This window comes from Alligator mississippiensis, chromosome 10 (genome assembly GCF_030867095.1).
Source record: "Alligator mississippiensis isolate rAllMis1 chromosome 10, rAllMis1, whole genome shotgun sequence".
NCBI lineage: Eukaryota > Metazoa > Chordata > Crocodylia > Alligatoridae > Alligator > Alligator mississippiensis.
This window is the reverse complement of record NC_081833.1, coordinates 36,899,445-36,922,820: the sequence shown is the minus strand read 5'-3', so window position 1 is coordinate 36,922,820 and position 23,376 is coordinate 36,899,445. Positions and strand designations below refer to the sequence as shown.

At 48.5% G+C, this 23,376-nt stretch overlaps 1 protein-coding gene across 2 annotated transcripts in view; it reads right to left on the bottom strand.

The window, feature by feature from the left end:
• Positions 1-20,483, bottom strand: part of CPNE2 (copine 2) — a 209,703-nt gene extending 189,220 nt beyond the window's left edge. Inside the window, exon 1 of one of the 2 annotated variants that reach the window (XM_006267367.4) lies at positions 20,276-20,483. The gene's annotated coding sequence lies outside the window, so the exon portion shown is untranslated. Of the gene's footprint in view, positions 1-20,088; positions 20,247-20,275 lie in introns of those variants that run through there. The other variant, XM_019497720.2, reaches the window with a different exon arrangement.
• Between the last annotated feature and the right edge of the window lie 2,893 nt (positions 20,484-23,376).

Sequence of the window (23,376 nt, the reverse complement as noted above, 5' to 3'; positions counted from 1 at the left end):
GAGGGAGGAGCAGGCATGCCACTCCCAGTTGGACTGGGTTTATATCTCTTTGCCACACTTTGCCTAGGCCCACTCCTCTGGCAGCTGGCCAACCCCTTTCAGCGATCACCACCTTGTCTGGACACAAGCCATGCTAGGGCCTGGGCGTCTGGGGTCGGCTTACTGGCATTTCACTGCCAGTCTGCTGGAGGATGTAGGCTTCAGGAAGGCCTTCCAGGAGTTCTGGCTGGCCTGGTGAGAGCAACAGGCAGCCTTCCCCTCAACTAGGAGATGGTGGGATGTGGGGAAAGTGCACATCCAGCTTTTTTGCCATGGCTACACTTGGGGGCACACCCGGCAGAGGGTCCAGGAGCAGCTCGAGCAGGAAGTGCTAGAGCTGGCAAGGTGCTTAGCCACCAACCCATCCCTCTGGAGGGTCGGGAGAAGCGGGAAGAGCTTCGTGCTCTGAACAAGTACCACGCCCGCGATGCGTTTGTTTGCTCATGTGTCCAGCTCCTTTGGGAGATAGACCACGGTTCCTGCTTCTTCTATGCCTTGGAGAGGAGGTGGGGGTGCCAAGAAGTACATCACCTGCCTTCTGGGGGGTGACGGTACCCCCCTCACAGATCCAGGCAAGATGCACCAGAGTGCGGGCCTTCTATGAAGAGCTCTTCTCCCTAGATCCAACTGACGCCGAAGCCCGTCAGACCCTGTGGGAGGGACTCCTGCAGGTCAGCGTGGCCGACCGGGACCAGCTGGAAGCTCCTCTCACTCTGGCTGAGTTTTTGGCTGCCTTCCGCCTGATGCCTGGCAACAAGGTGCCAGGCATCGACAGGCTGACCATGGAGTTCTACTGGGCCTTCTGGGACGTCCTTGGCCCGGACCTTGCTGCAGTCTGGGCCAAATTTGAGGGAAGTGGGACGCTCCCCCTGTCGTGCCAGAGGGCCATTCTGACCCTTCTCCCAAAGAAGGGGGATCCCCATGGCCTGAGGAACTGACATCCCGTGTCGCTCCTCTGCATGGACTACAAGGTGGCAGTGAAGGTCATCTCCCTGCGCCTGCAGTCCGTGCTGATGGATGTGATCCATCCCAACCAGATGTACACGGTGCCTGGATGTTCCATCTTTGTCAACTCGTTCGTGGTTCGGTACCTCCTGGAGCTAGCACACTGGGAGGGCCCATCTTTCGCCCTCCTGTCCCTGGACCAGGAGAAGGCGTTTGACAGAATGGATCACAGGTACCTCACAGGCATGCTGTGGGTCTTTGGCTTGTGGCCCACTTCGTGCGGGCTCTCCAGGTGCTGTACACCTCTGCAGAGTGTTTGGTCAAGCTCAACTGGACCCTGACAGAGCCTATTCCATTCAGGAGTGGGGTGCGTCAAGGCTGCCCGCTGTTGGACCAGCTGTATGCCTTGGCCCTGGAGCCCTTTCTTTTTTTTCCTGCAGAAGCGGGTGGCGGGATTGATGCTCTGGGAGCCAGCAGTGTGGCTGGTCCTGTCAGCGTATGCTGACGACATACTCCTCATGGTCCGGGACTCAGATGACCTGGCGCAGGTGGAGGCCTGCCAGGCATTGTACTCAGCGGTCTCCTCTGCCTGGGTCAACTGGGTCAAGAGCTTTGGCCTGGCAGGTGGGCTCACTCCCACCCATGCTCTGTGGGATCCACTGGACTGCAGGCTCGCTGCTCTACTTGGGGGTCTACCTGTCCCTCACAGACCCCTCCCTGCTGAAGAACTGGCACCAACTGGAGGCAAGGCTGGTGGAGCAACTCCGGGCATGGACAGGGCTCCTGAGATGTCTCTCCCTGCATGGGAGACTGCTGGTGCTGAACCACCTGGTCCCATCCATGCTCTGGCACTGCTTACACCCTGCCTGTGCCCCCTGAGGTCCTGGTGGGACTCCAGAGATGGGCGCTAGTTTTTCTGGCTGCAGTGGCACTGGGTTGCTGCAGAGGTCCTGAGCCTGCTCTTGTAGGAGGGCAGCCAGGGCCTGGTTTGCCTGTGCAGCCAGGTCCTGGTGTTCTGCCTTCAGGCCCTGCAACAACTGCTATACGGTGTCGGTAGCCACACAGCATGGGGTCACCTGGGGTGCGCTTTTCTCCGCCACTTCCGGGGGCTCCGATATGACTGGTAGCTCCTCAGCCTGCAGGGCTTCTCCCTGCAGGACCTGTGCGGGCTGCCAGATTTCTACCAGGACCTCCTCTGGGCCTGGAGGCTAGTCTCTGCTTCCAAGTCCCCTGCAACAATCGCCTGGGGTGCCGATCTGCTCATCAAGCCTCTCCTCTGGAACCCCCAGCTGGAGGTGCCAATGGCAGAGGCGCCTGGTTGCAACAGAGGTTGATCCTGGCTGGTGTCATCCATATTGGAGACCTCCTGGACTACGATAGGCGGGAATGGGTGGACACTGCTAAGCTGGCCTGGCACATGGGTCTACCCACAACATGTGCATCCTGCCATCTGGTCCAGGAGGTGAAATCAAGCAAGCGAAAGCACGTGTAGTTGGGCAGTGCTTTATTGATATATCTACAGTGTTAAAGCAATTTGGAAGACTACCAGTGTCTCTATCATAATAAAGTGAATTCTACATACGTTTCATGAATATGTTTTGCTTCCCCTCAGAGGGGCCATGGCCCCCCCGCACAGAAGTAACAGTCCCCCAACAGGGGCCATGGACCCCCCCCACTTGCACCCCGAGCCCCAGATGGCTGCCCCCCCCACCTCAGGCTAGCACTTAAAAGAAAAGCCTCTGTACTCACAGAACAGGGGTTATGGAGGCTCAGGGGCCCCCTGCAGAGCCCCCCTGAGCAGCACAGGCAGCGGGGGGAAGCAGGGCCTGGGCTGGGGCCACTGGAGCTGTCACCCTGCCCCACGCTGTGCGCGTGTGTGGGGGAGGGGGGGGGCAGTGACCCAGACAGCAGGTAAGTGCTGAGGTTGGGGGGAGGGAGGGAGGGGGGGGGGGATGAGGCCAGGCAGGGAAGGGATTGGGGGGGCTCAGGGGGCCAGCAGGGGTTCCCCCCCCATGGTCCCTTCCTCCAGCCCCCCTTCTCCTTACTTTCCTGCAGTGGAGCCCGGGTCTAGCTCCCTGCGGCTGGCACAGGCAGGCAGCGTGCTTCAGCACCAGGGCAAGGGCTAACCATAGATACTGCCAGAGCATTTCTCTATGGAGGACCCAGCCTCTGGTTGCCTCTGGGCATGTTCCAGAACCATGCCCTGCCCCCCTTTTTTTCTCTGTGGGGTTTTTTTTGTCCCCTGGATATCCAGGGGTCTAATTTTGCCCCCATGCTGCAAACTTGCAGCACAGGGAACATTTTCTCGTTCCTGCACATGCCTCTTGCAACATCTCAAAGAGGTTTGAGATGCTGCAAGAGGCATGTGCGGGCTCATCTGGACACACCGGTGATCTCCAGACCAGCTCATTTTCTTTTAAGTGGTGGCAATAGGGAACTGAGAGTCAACAATCTTAGATTCAGTCCCCAGTTCTGCATGGTCTGCTGAACAACTTTTGGCAGGTTATTTAGGTTGCAATCCAGCTCCCAGGAAGTCAATGGGAGCATTTGTTTGTCCCTCCTCTTTAGCCATCTGTGAAAGCAGAGTAACTGTTTATTCTGTGAGGCATTTAACATCCTTGAACAAAAGGTGATATCGGAGTGTGAAGTAGTATGTTATTTACTATTAGCCATTCCACGAGAGCTCCCTTGACACACAACTGCTGCTACCACAATCGTAATAACGCTTAGCATTTCCAGAACGCTTTATAAGCACTAGTGAATTCTTCACTTCACTCTCCAGTGGCAGATAAGTACAATTATAATTACAGAGCCCTCAACTCCTGGCCACAAACAGCTCAGGGCACCTATACATGTACGCTGAGGCTGCTCCAACGTGCTGTAATTACAGTGCATCGGAGTAGGTTCATAATCAAATCTGCTGGAGCGTGATAATTACTGCACTCCAGCGTCTCATGCATCAGCATCTCTACACTGAAAAATGGCTGTGGGGGGACTTTAACTAAAGGTTGTTCAATGAGCTTTAGTTAAAGTGTCCCCACTGCCATTTTTTAGCACAGGGATGCTGATACACGTGATGGTCCAGGCACTTTAATTAAAGTGGCTCTCAAAGCCATTCTGATTAACTCCTCTTCCCTCCCCCACTCCCAGAGTATGTGTACAAATGCCCTCCCAGCCTACGGAAGCATGAAAACAACTGGATCTAGATTCCACAGCTCAACATCACTTCAGATCTTACAGTTGATGAAGCTGACACAAAAGGAGGCGAAGAGCTCTGCCCTAAGCCCTACGGCAAAACTGTTGAGGGATGATTTGAACACAGAAGTTTCTACCTTCCTGCCGTGTACTTTAGCCATTTGACCACACTCCCTCCAAGAAGGGGGGTTTATAAAGATGAGGATGCTCTGGCCTTGAGCAGTGGTTTGAACCAGGTGACCTCCTGAGGTCTCTTCCAGCCCTAATTTACTAGGGTTCATACCTGGAAGGAGGATGGTCCACTGGTTATGGCACCAAGGTTCAATAGTACCTTTAATACTAGGTTTTGCTAATGTGCCACAGTTATTCTACTTCCTTGTACCATTTGTTTATGTCTTGCTCTATGTTCAGCTTGAAGAATGAAGCCAGGCGAGTCAGATGCCCTTTACTGCTATGTTCCCACATGTGTGACTTCATAGACTTAGATGAAGTTACTCCAGTGTATGTGAGAAGGATGAGACAGTGTTTGCAGCACTAGCATGGGACAACAGAGCCCAAGGTTAAATTCCCTCTGATCCATCACAGACATTGCAAACAAAAATGGGTGAACCTCTCTGTGCCTCAGCCCCCATTTATGAACTGGGGATAATGGTACTGCCCTGCCTCTCTGGGGTGCTGAACTCCTTAGAGTTCAACCGCACTCTATTTCTTTTCCAAAAGCCAACTCAAGCTAGTCCCTTCTCTTAAGAGAACAGGACTGACTATTTCTCTGCACTGGCTGTGTTATTAAAGAAGCAGCAGCTAAAGCCCAATTCAAAGGCACCTCTACCTGCCTAATTAGGAGGACAGCCACTGCCTGAGCAGCCAGCCTTTGCAAAGCTCAGTTACACTGTGGAGAAACCAACTTCTCGCTCTCTCATTACTGCTATATGTAATCAGCAGACAGCTGACCCTAATGAGATCATGACAAATATTCAGGAAAATCAAAACACAGATAGCAGGGAATCAGTATTCCCAAGGGTGTTAGGGGGAGCATATTTCAACCAGAACTGAACTGCTTTTAACTAGCTTCGGTCCAGATTCCACTCCTACTTGCAACCTCATTGCAGTCAGCTGAGTTGATCCAATGTGGCACACTTTGCCTCTGGTCTCTGAATGTCTTGACTTGCTGCACAGTGAACCAGAGTGGGCCCTGATGCCACTGGCAATTACAGAATCCTCCCTCACCAAACAAATCAAGGAACAGGTGTCAAATTCTGCCCTTATGCCTGCAGCCTCTCTTGCTCCAAGGGGGCTACACAAGTGTAGCTGACTGGAATTTGGTCCACAGCATGACATCCTAGATCTTCCCTGAATCCTGCTTTCTGAAACATGCAGCAGGAGCTGTAACTCAGTCATGGCTCCCTGATCTTCTGCCCAATCCACACTTTGAAGAGGCTGTTCCAACCTCTACCTGCTGGCAAAAGGTCCCCAAAGGAAAATTTACTAGGCAGGAACTGTCACAAACTGTGGTTTTCTGCTCCAGCTCCATCTGTGGCCTGCTTCTCTGCTCTTTTTCACCCCATGCACCAGAACAGGGCAAAGGATATAGAAGTCACTTCTGCCTGTCCTACACCACCAAGGGACTCCTCCAGGCCTAGGACTAGAGGTCAGTCTCTCCTTGATCTGTCAGCACTGTCCCTATGGTGCAAAAGGAGCTTTGGTGTCTCACCCCAACACATTTATACCATATATAAATGCAGAGAACAAGCTGGCAACATTCTGCCTCAAGTATAGGGACTTTTCTGAATGACTCATTGCTCAAAATGTGTATTAAAAATAATGCTTCCTCCCTAGCTATGTCACTGCTTGCCAGGAGGAAGCCAGTTTTGTTTTCAGTTTCCACTGTCTAAGAGCAAAGCAGGGAACCTAAATCCTGAGAGTGCTGCACATTGAGTCCAAGAGGTGCTGTACTCTCTCCTTGTCTCTCTGCTTATTGCACAATTAGAGGCTTATCGCATCTCTTGGGTAAATAACATGAATTGCTTAGCATCATTACTGTTGGGGTCAAGGTAGCTTGGTGCTGTGGAACAGCATTTCAACAGGGCTTTGCTCATGGCTGATTTCAAGGTGCAACCTGCCTTCTTGATCCATGGTAGTTCTAGCACACACACACACCCTCCCCATTACCATCCTCATGGCAAGCAATGACGTAGCTAGGGAAAGAGCATTATTTTTTAGTACACATTTTGAGGAACAAGAATTGTAAAGCAACATTCCTTAGAGCACTTTGAAAACAAGGAAGCGGAAAGCCACCACAGTAACCACATGCTGTTATTTTTGTAACAATACTTGTTTCCTCTCTCCAAAACTCAGATACCAGAAGACAGAGTCTGATCTAAGTTACTCTGATAACACCTGAAATAACTCCACTGTAGTCAACCAAGTTGCACCATGGTAAGATCAGAGTTTGGCTCATAGTGTTGTGTAAAACTACACTTGGGACAAAAAGCTGTCTCATGTTCTCTGCTCTTGCCCTGTGAACTGGTCTTTTACAGAGCAGGGCAGTGGAGGTATAAAGCTCACTGCTTGGAAACAGTAACAGGAAGAGGCAGAGATGGGGCAGAAGCCTGGAGTAAATTAACTGTTTTTCTTCTAGAATCACATGGGTTTTTTTAAACATTACAAAGCCTAACAGGTAAAGACATTCCCTGGATAGTTTTGCTAAGACCAACGGCTCTGAAGGAAGTAGTGTGACAAGCTGACCACTGATGAAGCCCTAAAAAACACTGACTGCATGTCTACTAAGGTATTAATAACAGAAGGTCCAGTTGGAATGGACTGGACACATGGCTCAGGTGGACAATGCACAAAGGCCTAAGAAGTTTCTATACAGAGAGCTAGAGCAGAGTAAGAGGAAGAAGTGCTTTCTTGGGCAAGCACCTTAGGGCATCCTCAAGTTGTACTATATCAAAAGCAACCTACTGGCTAACCCTTTAGGCTAAGTACAGACATTCAAAAAGCCTGAGCCTGAATTGATTCAATCTTTGTAGGTTAGTCTAACCTGCATAGACTGAACTGATCTGCAAGTGAATAGACATTCACTTTTGATTCCAGAAATGCAGACACTTGCCTTCAGTGGTTCAGGCTAGAAGCTGGGGGATGCTAGAGCAAGCCTAGCTTGGGCCACGGGGGCAGGGCTCTTCCCAGCTGGCTGCGGCTCTTTGAAAGCCTAGCCTAGCCTGGGCACAGGGAGCCGGGAGCAATCCAGGCACATGGCTTCTACAGCTCCAGCCCAAGCCAGACAGCTGGGAAGGGCCCTGCCGCCCAGCTCCAGCCTCAGGCAAGGCAGGCAGATAGCAGGGCCATGTCGGCTGGCATCCAGCCATACCCCTGCCCCTGGAGCAGGGGTTGGGGAGGGGGGGCGGGGGAAGAGGACCCTGACATGGGCTGCTGTGCCCAGCTAGGCAGACCCTGGCTGCAGTCCCTCAGGAAGAGAGGAGAGGGAGGGGGAATTAATTCACTCCAAGCCCCCTTCACCTTAGGGGGCCATGCTGGCCTGTGTCTGGCCATGACCCCACCCTTTCTCCAGCTAGAGAGCAGAGGGGCAGGGCCAGCCCTGCTCTCTGGAGTAGACAGCAAAGCTCAGCCCAGTCCAGGGCTGAAAAGCATGGGATTCTGGGGGACTCTGATTTAACTTAAACCAGGAAGGGGTCTGGGACAGAAGTGCCATAAATTGGTTTGACCCAAATCAGTTAAGCCTGATGCTACACTCAATCAGGTTCATCTTAAACCAGTTTCAAAATGGCTGAAACTGGTTTATGTGCACTAAACTTTTGTTCCGTTACAGGTTTAAACCAGTTTCTGATCACTCAAACTGGCTTATGCCTGTAAACAACCAGCAATGGTTGTATAGCAAATTCTGGGGCAGCTGCAGCCCCCCATGGCCCCCCCATGGCCCTCCTTCCAGTGCCACCACCACCTGCCCCGAGTGCAGCCTGGCCCTGCCTCATCAGGAAGAACCCAGTGCAACCCCAGCCTCAACCCACAGCTGCAGCCACCCCAGCCCATGCAGATCTGGGGGCACATGCCCCCCATGCCCTCCTGGGGTGTGCATAGCAGCAGGACCCCCCCCATCCCTATGTACACCCCAGGATGAGCTGCAGTTCTGTCCCGCACCTGGCCCCTGCTGGGCGGTGCCTACCCCACCCCCACTCCCTCCCTCACCGTGGGGGCTTTAACTCCTCCCCACCTCCCTTCCCCCTCCTCTTCCACCACAACAGACTTACCAGCCAGACACTGCTCTTCAAGCTGCTAGGCTGCATATCAGATCAGTATCAGCCAATATGCCTCCTTAAAAAAAATCAGCTATCGGTATCGTCCCCAAAAATCTCTATCAGTGCAGCTCTACTGACTAAGTACCTGAAACCAGTTTGGTGAAGTAATAAAACTGAATCTGACAGCTTTAATATCTTCTGTAGGTGCAGAGAAAACCTTTTTCTTCATTTTAATTTATTCTGTTTAGTACATGTCAATAACTAGCTCATTCAAAAGTCAAAAATCCAACTGGAACTTGAAAAGGTAAAAATGTGTATTTGCTTCTTCTAACCTATGAATAAGATGCTGGTGGGAATGGATGAGGTTTACTAGATCTAAAATCTTGAAGGTTCAGGTGTCCAGAAACAATCAATTCAGTTCATTGCCTTTTGGTAAGACTTCCTTTGGTTCATAAATCTCTAAGTTTTGCATACAAATTGTGTTTTAATTTTTAAAAATCCCTCTTATGTATGCAGCATATTTAATGTACATTTATTTAATTAATGAAAAAAACAATTTAAATGCTAGATACCTGCATTTTAATTGAATTCCAATTTCCATCCAAAAGCAGCTTGCCACAAGCCATGAGTAAAAAATTAATCAGAGTAAATAAGAAATGTCATTAACATTTTATAATATAACAAATATAAAAGATTAAAAATCTGAAGACGACAACTCTATTAAACTATGCAACTGCTTAACTGTGGATACAATGGACCCACCTCATAACTAAATAGAACTGCCAAATTTAGTGTGAAGGCTATATTTCATTGTGAAACAACATATCTTAAAGGTTACCCACCAGTGAGACTCAACCTTTCCTTAGGAAAATAAGTAACTAAAAAGAACACCTGCAAAACAAAACCAAAACCAGTTTTTAAAATCAAATTTCTTGTTTGCTATTTAAATCAAATCCACCCTGTTAAGAACAAAGATTCAAGACAAGGATCTTACAGTACAAAGACAGCACATGTATCTCTGTATGTGTAAGCAGACATGTCTATTTGCATGTACATTCAGGGAAAATGCAATTCATTTTTGCAGGCACAAATTAAGATGCAAGTTGTTCCAATTTGCTATCCCCACCATCTTAGCCAACAGTCAGACACAAAGACCAGTCCAGCAGGATTCAGTTACAATGGAAAACAACTGATTTATTTGGGATCCTTCTTCCTCTACAATTACAGTTCAGAACCACCAAAAACTTGGTACTGTAAAGGCACTGTGGTTGCTCTAAAACCAGACCCCCATCCTCTTTGCCCAGCCAGTCTTCAGTATGTTCCTACAGAGCAATGGTCATATTGACTAGAATGTGCCTGGGAGCTGTGGGAAGCTAGGCATGACACATCTGGTTCTTCATCAAGAGGCTGTTGGCCACAAGCAGAATCAGGACCTCAAGAGAGGCCCATCTTGGGGGAAGAGCTAGAAGGGATGGAAACCTATGATGCAGCAAAACATGAGAGACATGAACAGAAAACTGCTGCAACTTCCATCCTTAGTAAAGTGGCATTTGCCTCAATACATATATGCTTGAATCTCTGCAGTCCCAGAGAGTACCGTCTGGCGGTGGGCAGAGCCAGAGCTGCGCTCCAATCAGCTTCTGCAGCCCCACAGAGCACAGCCTGGTGGCGGGAGGCAGACAGAGCCAGGGCTGCACTTCGCCTCCCTCCACCAGGCTGAGCTCCATGGGGCTACGGAGCCTCTCGGAGCACAGCCCGGCTGCGAGAGCCAGGGCTGCGCTCCAAGACATTTTGAGTGCCCTCATTTTGTTTCAAAGCTGTTTTGAAGGTTTTTGTTTTGTTTCAATTTTGCTGTTTCAAGCTTAAAATGCGTCAAAACAGCTTAAAAATGAAATATTCAGCCAAATTTCACACAGCCCTACTCTCTTGCCTTTTATGAAGACTGCTCAGGACTGATCCCAGATTACTAAAAGAAAGCCAATGTGGTGCCTATCTTTAAGAAAGGAAGAAAGCAGGACCCTGGGAATTACAGGCCATTCAGTTTGACCTCAATCCTGGGTAAAATCCTGGAGAAAATTCTCAAAAAAATCCATCACTAACAGGCAAACAGAAGGTAGCATTCTGAAGGACAGCCAACATGGCTTTGTTATGGGCAAGTCAAGTCAGACCAACCTCATCTCCTTCTACGACTAGGTAACTTGCCACCTGGATAAGGGAAATGAGGTTGATGTCATATACCTGGATTACAAAAAGGCCTTCAACCTGGTCTCCCATGATGTTCTCATGATTAAATTGGAATAATGCGGCCTTGACTACTTTATGGTCTGGTGGCTTGGTAACTGGCTCCGTGGTAGAACCCAGAGAATACTGATAGACAAGACTGAGTCATCATGGAGGGATGTGACCAGTGGCATCCCTCAGGGCTCAGTACTCAGATCAGTGCTTTTCAACATGTTCATCAATTATTTGGATTCGGGTATTAAAAGCAAACAGGCAAAGTTTGCTGACAACACCATATTATGGGGGAGTATTGTCTCGCTCCGGAACAGACTGGCACTACAGACCAACCTGGACAGGCTTGTGAGGTGGGCTGAACTCAACATGATGTTGTTTAATACAGAGAAATGCAAAGTGCCCCATCTGGAACGAAATAATCTACAACACACACTTACAGGGTATGCTAGCCAGCACCACAAATGAGTGAGACCTGGGTGTCATGACAGACAACAAAATGAACATGAGCCACCAATGCAATGCCATAGCTGGCAAAGCTAATCCAACACTGGCATGCATCTACCAAGGCATCTCAAGCAAGGCTAAGGATGTCATCCTCCTGCTCTACTCAGCCTTGCTGAGACCACAGCTGGAGTACTGCATCCAGTTCTGGGCACCGCACTTCAGGAAAGATGTGGAGAAGCTCGAGAGAGAGTCCATAGGAGGGCCACGCTCATGGTTAGAGGCCTAGAGACCAGGTCATACGAGGACAGGCTGAAAGACTTAGGATTGTTTAGCCTGGAGAAGAGAAGACTCAGAGGGGACTTGATGGCAGCCTATACGTATATCAGGGGAGTACACCAGGGTCTGGAGGAGCAATTTTTCACCAAGGCCCCCCAGGGGAGGACTAGAAATAATGGGCACAAACTGATTGTATATCACTTCAGACTAGGCATAAGAAAAAACGTCTTTGCAAGTACTGAAGTTTTGGAACAAGCTCCCGCCAGAGGTGGTACAGTCATCCACCCTGGCAATCTTCAAAAAAGTGTCTTGATGCCCATCTTGCTGGGGGCATCTGACCCCAGTGGTCTTTCTCTTGCCCAACTGCAGGGGGGCTGGACCAAATGATCTGTAAGGTCCCTTCCATCCCCTAACAACTATTAAATTATAAGATTCTAAATTCTATAGGCAAGGACTGTGCTTTGGTTTTGTGTTTGTAAGGGCCGAAAACAATGGAGTTCCCATCCATACTTGGGAATCTTAGGCCTAGCAACAATCCAGATAAACCAGAATTGATAGCTGATTTTCTGCAGAACTTGAAGTCACCAGGTCAGATAAGCCATAGCAACAATAACTAATTTCTGGGAGTTATTCGGAAACCGTCACACCTAAGCACTATGAAGCAGATCCCATACACCCTCTGCAGATAAAACTTCTGCTGACTTCAAGAGCAGCTTTGTCTGCATCAAGAGGTTGTGATCAGGTCCTAAGTAGATTTGTCATCTTCCCATTTTGCAGCAGAAAAATGCTCCCAGGCTGACATTTGACACGCTAAGTTTTGTCCTGATGTGGATTCTTTTGATGGAGATACAAAACCCTGAAAGCAAAGATTCAGAATGAAAATTGAATCTGGTAGACTCTTAGCTCCTTTCTAACAGCTTTACAGAGAGCATGAAGGGGATGAAAGTTTATTTAAAACAGATGCATAGGCCAATTCAATGCACAGACTTGAGATCAGGCAGCACAGAAAACACACTCTTTATTCTGAGGAGCCCCCAAGTGTTTCACAAGCTGTACACACAGGGGCAACTTTACATTCCACTAGAATGCAGCCCCCACAGGGATGGAACATAGTTCATGCTGCCAAATCCCAAAATTTCCAACATAAATTACTACATTGACAGTTAATGTCATACTCAACCAGCCTGAAACTTAGGAGCCCTCCCCTGACCATCTTATTTTGCAACTGTCTACATTGTTCTGCAAGCAGAGCCCCTCTAGAGTCACCCAGAGGGAACTTAAAGGGTTTTCAGTGATGATGAACAGAAATGGGCTTGATAATAAGTATCAATGTGGATGTGCCCTTAAGGTTTTTTTCTTAAAGCTCCATCCTCTGGAATCATGAGATTTTCTGAAAAATCTCATGTTTTCACTGTAAAGGGGGGAAGGAGGATATAATTCTAGGCCTTGTGGTTGCCAAGGAAAAAAATCTTGAAAATATACTACCACCCTCCCCCAGAGCTCAATAACCATAGCCAAATAAAAAGAAGCAACATTTACTTTTTCTGTAATTTATAAATAATATGATTTTAAATCAATTTTGTGGTGCCTGACTCCTAGTTTCTGCATATTCATATCTGGCAGTAATGCCATAAACAGTGCAGGTTAGGTAGACAAGCAAAATCATTTATCCAAAAGGAACCACAGGGTGTGTCTACACATGCAATTAATTTGAAGCAATAAACTCTGGCGCAAATAGTGCCAGAGTTTATTGCTCCCAGATGCTGCAATTGAAGGTATGCCCAGGACCACATAACATTGAGCCAGGTCAGAACAGCCCCAGCTGTCCCAGGGAGTCAACCTGCCAACCTGAAGCTGCTCCAACACAGCTCAATGTGCTGCAGAAGGACTGGCTGGGGCACAAGGGTGCTCCAGTATGGGGTTAGTCCACAAGCAGCCCCTGCACTGAAGCACCCTTGTGCCTCAGTCAGCCCCATCAGCATCTACATGTGCATTGCTGAGCACTAAAAACTCTGCCGCAGTATAGTACTTGTGTTTACATGTACTAACCTGCAGTAGAGTTTATTAATTTACTGTACCCTAATAGGGGCACAAGTGTAGACGTGGAGATGTTTATTGCAGAGCTAATTAGGCAGTAAACATCTCATGTAGATGTGTCCACAGAGTAGGAATATAAAACTACCTGAGCTGGGATTAGTCAGGGAAGCTGGGTTAGGCAACATACCAGTCCTGAATTTTGAGAACACTGCCATGAGCACAAGTTACCAGAACCACATTTTCACAATCCATCTAAATAACCACCTTTCAGCAGCCCAGTGACCCCAGCACAGTGCCCAGACCTTTGACTAGTACTGGCTCAAAGTAAAAAGTGTCACTTTTGGGGGTCCCTCATAACATGGTCTTTCTGCACCGCTGTACTAAGCAAATGTTAACAGCAGGTTTCTTAATTAGTAAACAAGATCAAAGATTGGAAACAGGCCTTCAGTTATGAGGCCAAAATTCAATGCATAGGGAAAGGCAACTTGGGGAACATCTGCTTGGAGCATAATATTATTGGGCTGAATTGGGTCCCCACTCCTTAGCTGTAGCAGCTGCAGGCACAGGACATCTCACAGAGCCTGCAGACAACAGTTCCGAAAGCTCTAAAGTGATCTGGGGAGATCAATCCAGCCTACTCCACTGACATGTATACTGGAAAAGCACATAATCCGTTTAACTACATCACGCAGCACCAATTTGTTGCCTACTGCTTATGCATTTACAAAAGAGGGGAGGTAGTCAGTTTCTTGGGGGCAGCTAATACCACAGCACTGTCATAGAATCATAGAAGTAGGGTCGGAAGGGACATTGTAGATTTTCAAGTCCAACCCCCTGCCTGGGCAGGAGGAAAACTGGGCTCAAATGACCCCAGCCAGGTAGGCATTGAGCCGCTTCTTAAAGACCCCCAGGGTAGGAGCCAGCACCACTTCCCTTGGAAGTTGGTTCCAGATCCTAGCCGCCCTAACTGTGAAGTAGTTCTTACGGATGTCTAATCTAAACCTACTCTCCAACAACTTGTGGCCGTTATTCCTTGTTATCCCGGGGGGCATTAGGGGGAACAAGGTCTCCCCCAAACCCTTCTGGTCCCCCCTAAGAAGTTTATAGACAGCCACAAGGTCCCCCCTCAGCCTTCTCTTGTGAAGGCTGAACAGGTTCAGGTCCCATAGCCTCTCATTGTAGGGTCTGCCCTACTGTCCCTAGATCATGCGGGTAAAGGGCAGACGGCCTACGGCCCTCAGGATTCCCAGGTGGTCTCCTGCCCCGGGCCTACTTAGCTTCCCAGATCACATGCAATCAGTCCTGTCTGGCCATAGGCAGGCAATTCACATTAACTACACAGTGCTCCAGCATTAGCCCTGAATCTGACTAGCTCCTCTCATTCTCAAGGTTTCTAATAGCAGCCCCAACAGTGACTATTAGAATCTTGAAAATGAGGGGACCTAGTCAATTTCGAGGCAATTAATACCACAGCACTGTGTACTTACCAAGCACTGATCTTTTCAACACAACTTGGATTAAGTGCATTCACCCAGGAAGGATTGAAAAAAAGGCTATGTACTAAGGCTACATACTATGGAATATGCTACATCATTTTCAAAAATGCCTAAGTGATTATGGAAACAAAGTCAATAGGACTCGGATTCTGAAGGCCCAGAGCTTTAAAGGTATTTCGGTGCCTAACTATTGAAATCAACCAGAAATCAAGGGGTGATAGGTACCTAACCACCTTTCAGCATCTGGGTCTAACTAAGGTGCCTCTGAAACTGGTCTTTAAGCTGCTAACTCACTTAAGGGCTGTAGGAAATATTCCCCTACCTGTGAGCAAACCACAGAACAGCCACAATAGAGCTGAGTGAACAACCAATGAAACACTACTGCCAATCTCAAACATTGAGAAATCAGGGCTCTTCTACCTTTCCTGTCCCATACCCTTGCCCACCAAAATCATGAAACTAGCTTAAAAACTGAGAGACAATAAGAGGATATTTTTTCCGTGTGTTCTGTTTCTTAGGCCTCTATCTAGGGGTCATATTTTTAAGCTCTCATCTACAATCACGTGACCCCAAAAGTTTTTAAATAAATAAAATGTATGATTCTTACATCATCACATGCACAGGATAAAAACCATAAGAACGACCAAAATACTGAAGGCCAGGATTCTTCTCTCCATGATTCCAGTATTACACTCATACACTGGCTTCAGTGGAGTAACTCCTAATTGACACCATCACAAGTAGCAGCAGAATTAGGCACTCACTCTGGTCAGCTTTAATCAGAAGTTAGTACTTCAGGCACAAACAGGGGCAAAGCCCACAGGAGGTTTCCCAGAAAGTTTGACAGACACAGACCCTAATTTACTAAAATCCTCAGAAACAACATCATCACAACTCTTAGTGCAGACAATAACATACCAGGCCACTGGACAAGGCGATTACAGCACACAAGCAGGCAGGGAGGCGGTATCTCTGGTTAACTAAAACTCACACAGGCTGCTCCAGCACCAGTCAGCATACAGAGCCATGTAATCAGGGTGACAAACCTGTCTACCACCCTTACATGGGAACAGGAGAAAGAAAAAAGCAGGAAGGAGGAGGAAAAACCATATATATTCTAAGGTCTTTAAAATAACAAGCCATGGCTCCAAATCAACACGTGTAATTTAGCATCACTAGAGATTAGCCTGTCTAGTTTCCTTTCAGCAGGCACAAGGGAAGAGATAAGAAGCTTGTTCATCACATACAACACAGACCACGCAGCAACAAAGCAGCTTCAATAGTATGTTGCAATTTCCTTATCAAATAAAACTTTTAGGCAGATTGGATTTATTAGCCTGTTCCTGGGAAGATCACATTAATGCATTCAGAAAAACCCCACTGGGCACAGGGAGCACTAAGGGAGTCTCAGCAACTGCAGGGTTCAGGCTTGAGCCTGAGGGACAAAGACAGGCTAGCATCGCTTTAAATAAAGGGCTCCTACAAAATTCTCCATTACTTATGTTGTATTCCAAGGATGCCTTCACAGCAAGTAAGTTTGAACAGAGGTGGAAAGTAATGAGGCATCTATTTATTTGTTTCTCTGCTTAATTTCAAAGAGCTATCATATAGCCAAGGAGAGTCGGAAGCATTAAGGCCCAAAACCAACTCTACTTCTGGACAGGTAAGCAGCACTTTACTCTTTCCCCATCCCAAGTGCTACTTACCTACCTAAAAGCACAGTTGGGCTTGGGCTGAAGGGTCAGACAGTACTAGCCTGACAGATTCTTTTGACCAGGAAACGTGGCTAAATTTTGATGGGGTGTAGACAGCACTGTGTACTTACATCACATAGGGTCCACACACTTTTCTGTCTGGTACACATATAGCTCATATTAGCTATCCAAGTCAATTCACTGCTTGCAATGTTTTTCTCAAATTATACATCACAAGGCAAGTGCAGGCTTAGCAAAGGGTCACTCCTTGAGATATAGTTTAGGTTAAAGTGTAAGAAGCATATTTTAATATTTATGGTGCAATATCTGATAGGAATAAAAATGGTCTATGATTTTTTTGTAAACAGAAATCCAAGCTCAAGAGCTCTGCCACTATATGGCTCTCAGAGAATGAGAATAACTCAAAACAGGGCCTGATTTTTCCTCTTTCAGGTAACTATTCATCCCTGTTACTACAGTGTCTGCTTTTATCTTCACCAGCACCCCTCAGAAGTTCATTATCACCATTTTACAGAGGAGAACTGAGGTGCCAAGGGACTGAGTTTCCCAGTGTCACCCAGAGTCTGGAGCAGAGCAGGATATAGTTCTTCAGTCCACTGAGCCCCCAGCTAGCAGCCTGACCACAAGACTATTCTCTCTCTTCCCCTTCTTTCACAGAGGTGCACATCAGGGGCAACTCCAGTTACATACTTTAAGTTACAACAGTGCACAAGCAGTGTAATTCAGGACAGGACAATACCAATAAAAGTAAAGCTGACTGGTGAAGTTTCCTTCTACAACCCAAGTGAAAAGCAAGAAGCAAATGCAGCCCAAGGAAATGAACCTTTAACGATAATGTTTTTAAAAGTATGTTTTAATCATCTTTGTTTCTGGTACTGCAGACAAATAATAATAATAAAACCTTAATGACCATTTTGGGGCAGATCACTGGCTACAGCACATTGGATGGCAGGAACATTATTTTCCAATGATTCTTACCACCCGCAAAAGTACTTTCTATTGAAACTGTTGCTTTGAGATGCCCAAATACTTGTGCTCCAAGCTATTCTTACCTCCCTGTACTCATTTCTCCTTTAATTTGGCTCAACCCATAGTAATTTCTGGGCTGCAGTACATTTTTTCTGACCTACTAAAGAGCACTAACATCATGTACTGCTGAGCAAACTAAATAATGCCACTACCATCAAGCAATTCAAGACATGGTTTCCTATAACTTTGTGAGTTTTCCCTCACTTTCAATATTCCAGGGGGTGAGGGGAATATGCTCAGATATACACAAATGTGGTTGGGAACAGCGGACAAACTTTACTAATAGCCTTCATGGTGTCAAAGTTTGAGTCTTTGGCTATAGGAGAAGCCCACAGGGAGCAAGAACTGAACAACAGATCTGGTCACCTGGACTAAAGTTTCAGGATGATGAGAACTACAGATGTGTCTATCTTGGGGGCCAGATTCTGACCACAGCTTCCCTAGTCTAAATCAGGAGCAAATATTCTAAAAATCAATTAAGTTATTCCTAATTTAGAAACTGATTCAAAGCCCAATGAAGCCAATGAAAATCTTTCTACTGCCTTCAGTAGGAAGTGGATTGGGCCTTTGCAGCAGTGTATCAAACATCCAAACGTATCCCTCAGAAAATTTTTGCACAATTTCCACCAGTCCAGTTACACTGGAGATGCTATCATATAAGTCCTCACTGAGGCATGTAGTCCCACTGCCTTAACTAGGGTATTGGCATGAGCAAGGATGACTCGTGAGGAAGAGTTATACAATCAGGCCCTTAGCTTGGCATTATGGAAGAGCTAGGGAAAAATACTTTCCTTTCCCAGCTTTCTTCCAGGTGCTTAGGTTTCTGGGTGGATCCAGAAATAGATGAAATACTAGAAGGTGGGATCTCAGTTATTCACCCTGAGTACTAATGCTGAGCTTTCTAAACTCACCCAAGCACCAGCATGATCTCAAGCACCATGAAAGCTAAAAAAGGGAGTAGAGGGGATAGGGGATCCCCACTGTCTCCTATACAAGATATTTAAATAAAGCACTAAAGCTCCAGAGGAATCAGAGTAAATAGCAGCCTTGCAAACTGCTGATAATAACCACGGACACCAGCTAAAGGAAAAGCAGTAGCATATTGCAAGCAGCTGTTGAACAGGCACCTTTGCACTCCTGGGCTTCAGATCACTGCCTCTCACCAACTCATGCCCAACAGCAAAGTGGGGGGAAAAGACAGGGATACCTGGACCACTTTGCTTCTAGAAGTACGCTCATTGCTTCCAAAACTCGTGTTTAAAGGCCCCCCCCCCCCCGCCTTGGAAATTTAACAAACTTTAATCTCTATCACCATGATCTTTCTCTCAATAATTTTTTGGGGCACACGAGTCTGAGGCAATCTGCAAGGCTGCACTCACACAAATAGCCTTGCTGAAACCAGCAGGAGTATTGTTACCATTTTCATTCCCATTACAGCAGACCCTGCAACCAGGATCTGGGCCTGCCTGTGCCTGGTGCTGTACAAGTATGGAGTGAGAAACAGCCCTGGCCCAAGGGAGCTTCCAGTCTAAACAGAGAAGGCAAAGAGGGGGACAAAAGCAGTGTTAGTAGATAGGGATGGTCCTGCCTCAGGCAGGGGATTAGGCTAAGATGGCACCTGGAGGTACTTTCCAGCTCTGCTTTTCTATGAGTCTATGACTTTAGGACAGGTGTGTAAGCTTCATTAGTTGTCTTTAAATCTGTCATGACACAGAAGCATGATAACCTTGAAACAATCCCTAAAGTTCCCAGAGTTGCTGCCTGGAACAAGCTGTTCATTCTCTAGTATGGGGCTTTGCTTGCTCTCTACAGGCACTATCACAACACATCACAGTCTAGTCATGAGCCATCACCCCCACATGCTCAGCACTATCAATGCAGAGTCAAAAGACAGTCCCTGGCCCAAAAGTGAAGCCCTTAAGGATCTGTCCGCACTGGAATCAGAGGCATGCACACGCCACGCTAGCCATCACCTCTCTGGTCCCAAAACAGGGGAACACACATTGGCACAGACAGGCAAGTGACCACAGCAAGTCCCAGCAGGTGAAGCCTCTTCACTGCCATTGTACCTCAGGCCAGCAAGCCCCCCTGGGCTGCACTTGCTGAACCACAGTGCAAAGGGGCCCTGAAAGAGCCCCTCGCCCCTTCAGCTCCAGAGGAAAGCAGGGAAGGAAGGGAGCAGGTCAGGACCTGCAAGGGACGTGCTTCTTTCCCACTCCCGGATCGCCAAGCAGAGCGGAGGGTCCCAGTGGCGACGCGCTGCCTCCCTATGGGCTCGGGGCCGCTGCTGCCAGCCCCAGGGCAGCGGGGCTCCTTCTCCCCCAACCCCGGCCCGGCCCGGCCAAGCCCGGGCTGAGCTGGCAGCGACAAAGAAGCAGAGGCGACAGGGCGGTGGCAGCAGCCGGGGCTGCGGGGCATTACCTGGAGAAACCGGGCCTCTCCCGGGGCCGCAGAAGAGTTCAGCCGCCGGCTGTGGCTGGGGGGAGCCTCCCCCGGCGCCAAGGACCTTCCCGGACAGGGGCTGGGCTGCGGCTTCCCGGAAACTTTGGGCGCCGCCCCCGGAGCGCGGCTCGCGGCGGAGGCAGCGGGGCCGGCGCGGGACACTTACCGCTCTGCTCCTCACGGCGCCGGCATCCCCGCGGGCACGGAGCGCGCAGCTCCGGCCGGAGCAGCCCGTGAGGGGCCGGGCCGCGGATTAGTGGGCGATCATCGCTGCCGCCCCTTCCTCCTCCTCGCCCGCGGCGCAGGGCAGGCAGCGGCTTCTGGGGCTGGGGCAGAGCAGGGCACCGCGCGGGCTCCGCCGGCTCCGGGGAACTGTACCGCCCTCGCCGGCGCCCGCCCGCCCGAGGGGTGGGCTCAGCGCGCGGGGACCCCCGCCCCGCCCCGCCCCGCCCCGCCGCGCTCCCCGGCCCCTTCGAGCGAGCCCCGCCGCCTTCATCGTCCTCGCTTTCATTCCCGCGCCAAAGCCGGGCGGCCCCACCGGTCTTCCGCGCCCGGGGCAAAGTGAACATCTTGGCGCGGGCCCTTGACAGCGCCAAGCCTCGCCAGCTCCAAAGGGGACGTTGCCAAGAAGCTGGCAGGTCAGGGGAGCCAGGCCGGGCCCCTGAGAGTCCTGGCTAGAGCTGGGGGAAGCTGCGTGTTGCCAACGAAAAGGGGGATGGAGGCCCCAATCTCACCCTCAGCTCTATTTGAGTGCTTAAACCAGCTGACTGCATTGGGGCCTTCACTGGTTCCCCTTCCTAATGGGCCTGGGGACCAGCTGGCTGTTTGTCACAAGTTCAAACAGCCACCCAACAAGTATGTTTTTTTGTGGACAAGCAGCAGGCTCCGTATTTCTGGTGAACCCAGGAGTCCTTCAGTGGTTTGCCACCTCACGGGTCACCCAGGGCACATGGCATTGCTGCTGGTCTCCACAGCCCTCTGGGTTGGAGCATCTAACCTTGATAAGCTACATTAGCTGTTACCACACAGAAAAGGGATTTGGGGGTCATCATGGGCAGGTGGATAAGAACATCAGCTCCATGCATCAGAAAGGCAAACAAAATGTTAGGGATAATTAATGAGGGAATTGTAAACTAAATGGAAAGTATCATCATGCCCCTTTATAAATCGGTGGTGCATCCACACCTTGAACACAGTGCCCACATATCAAAAGATGTAGAAGAGCTAGAGAACGGCAACAAGGATGATCAGTGGTATGGAAGGGCTGCCATATGAGGAGAGACTAAAGAAGCTCAGCCTATTCAGTTTAGGAAAGAGACACTTGAGGGGGGCCATCATAAGGGTTTACAAAATACTCGGTGGAAAAGAGAAAGGCAATAGGAATTTATTATTTACTCTCTCCCAATACAAGAACTAGGGGTCAAAAGGAAACAAGTAAGTAGTAAGTTTAAAGCTAACAACAGGAAGTTGTTTCTTCACACAAAATGTCATTAAAGTGTAGAATTCATTGCCACCAGATGTTGGGGAAACTGACAGTTTATGCAGACTCAAAAGGGACTGGACAAATTCTTGGGGAAAAGGGCATCAGCAGCTGTTGAGCACAGGAGGTAGGGATACCGCCTCTGAATTAGAACCTCCTAAAGCAGCGGTTCCCAATCTGTGGTATGGGTACCACCTGTGGTACACACACAGCCTGTCAGTGGTACACGTTAACAGATTTATTATCACTTTATATGACAAAAATTTGCTGGTGGTACTTAAGGTTGTATCGTTTTTACTTGGTGGTGCACAATCTGTCAGAGTTTGGGAACTGCTGTCCTAGACTGTAAATGCTGGAGGCTACAACAGAGGGGGATGGTGGAACCTGCTTAGACCCAATTCATTCTCCCTCTCAGCCTCCGCTCTCTGCCACCATGACAGGACTATTCCAGACTGAAGATCAGGTACCCACAACCAAACTTAAATTCACAACCTTTCACATGGTAGGTCAGCACATTGCTCACTAGTCCACAACATGGGCTTCCACTGTGTGACAAGATACTAGACAAGATGGACCTATCGTCTGACGCAGTAAATGGCAGTTCTTATGTTCTTGACTGCTACTGCCTCAAATGCTACTTTTCTATTTGAATAACTCTCTCCTATCCCAGAATTCACCTTCCAGGGATTAGAGTTTGTTTGCATGGTGGTTCTCAATGGGCCCCATGTCCCATTGTGAGATGAATGCGTTTCCCAGTGGACTATTGGGTATTGTGAGATGGGTCCCTCTTGTGGCCCTGTTGCCACGCCAAAAATCCCAGCCTGAATGGGAGAGATCTTCCCATGAAAGTTTCACCAAAACTGATATGTTGCCAAAAATAATAATGAAAAATAGGTTTCAATAAATCAGCATTTTCTAACACAAAATGATTTAGGCAAAAAATTCCCCACCAGTTCTAGTTCCCACCCCTTCTGATTCACTTCTTACAAACAGGGTCAAAACAAAATCCTATTTAGAAACTGCTGAACTACTACTGGATAATTTTCTTTGCTATTCACCCAGCTGTAATGCATTTTCTTTGAAATGATGCACTGCACAGAAATGATGTGGCTCAGCCTAATAGGAAGAATTCTGGTCACTTTCTCATATGCTGATTCCAAGTCAGTTTAAAATTAGCACAGCCATTTTCTCATTATATTGACACAGAAGGGTAAAATTGGTCTCTACAGAATTCCTGCTGCTTTTAAAAAATAAGATCCCTAAAGGTAAAATTCACGCTTGCTAGCATCTGTATAAATCCTAAATAAATGGGGTTGGTGGGAGGAAAGTAACGGGGGTATTGAAGGGGGCCAAAATTCATCCCACGCTCCTTAGGAAAGGCTGTGAGACTTTACTACAGCCCTTCTGCAATTTCTGCTCCAGTGAGTGAACAGCTTCCTAGCATATAACTTCTAAAGAACACCTTCGATTTTGCCAGCATGTGCACAGTTAACGTGGAACTCAACTCTGGTGCGTCATAGCCTGCCTTGGGTACAGGTGCCCAGCCTAAGGCTGCCCACCACTGGGCCTAGTACTGGTCTTCTGCCAATGGATGAATTGCAACCTAAAAGCATGTTTGCAAGATGAGGCTTCAGGGCATCGCTCTGTCACCTCTGTGCTGTGCCTGGATGAACCATTGTGAAGGGAACCCCACCCACTAGTTCCCACTCCATCTGTGCCAAATCCTGGCAATGAGGCTATGTCCTAAGTGTGTTGAGCGGCCCACCATCAGCACCACTCTAACACAG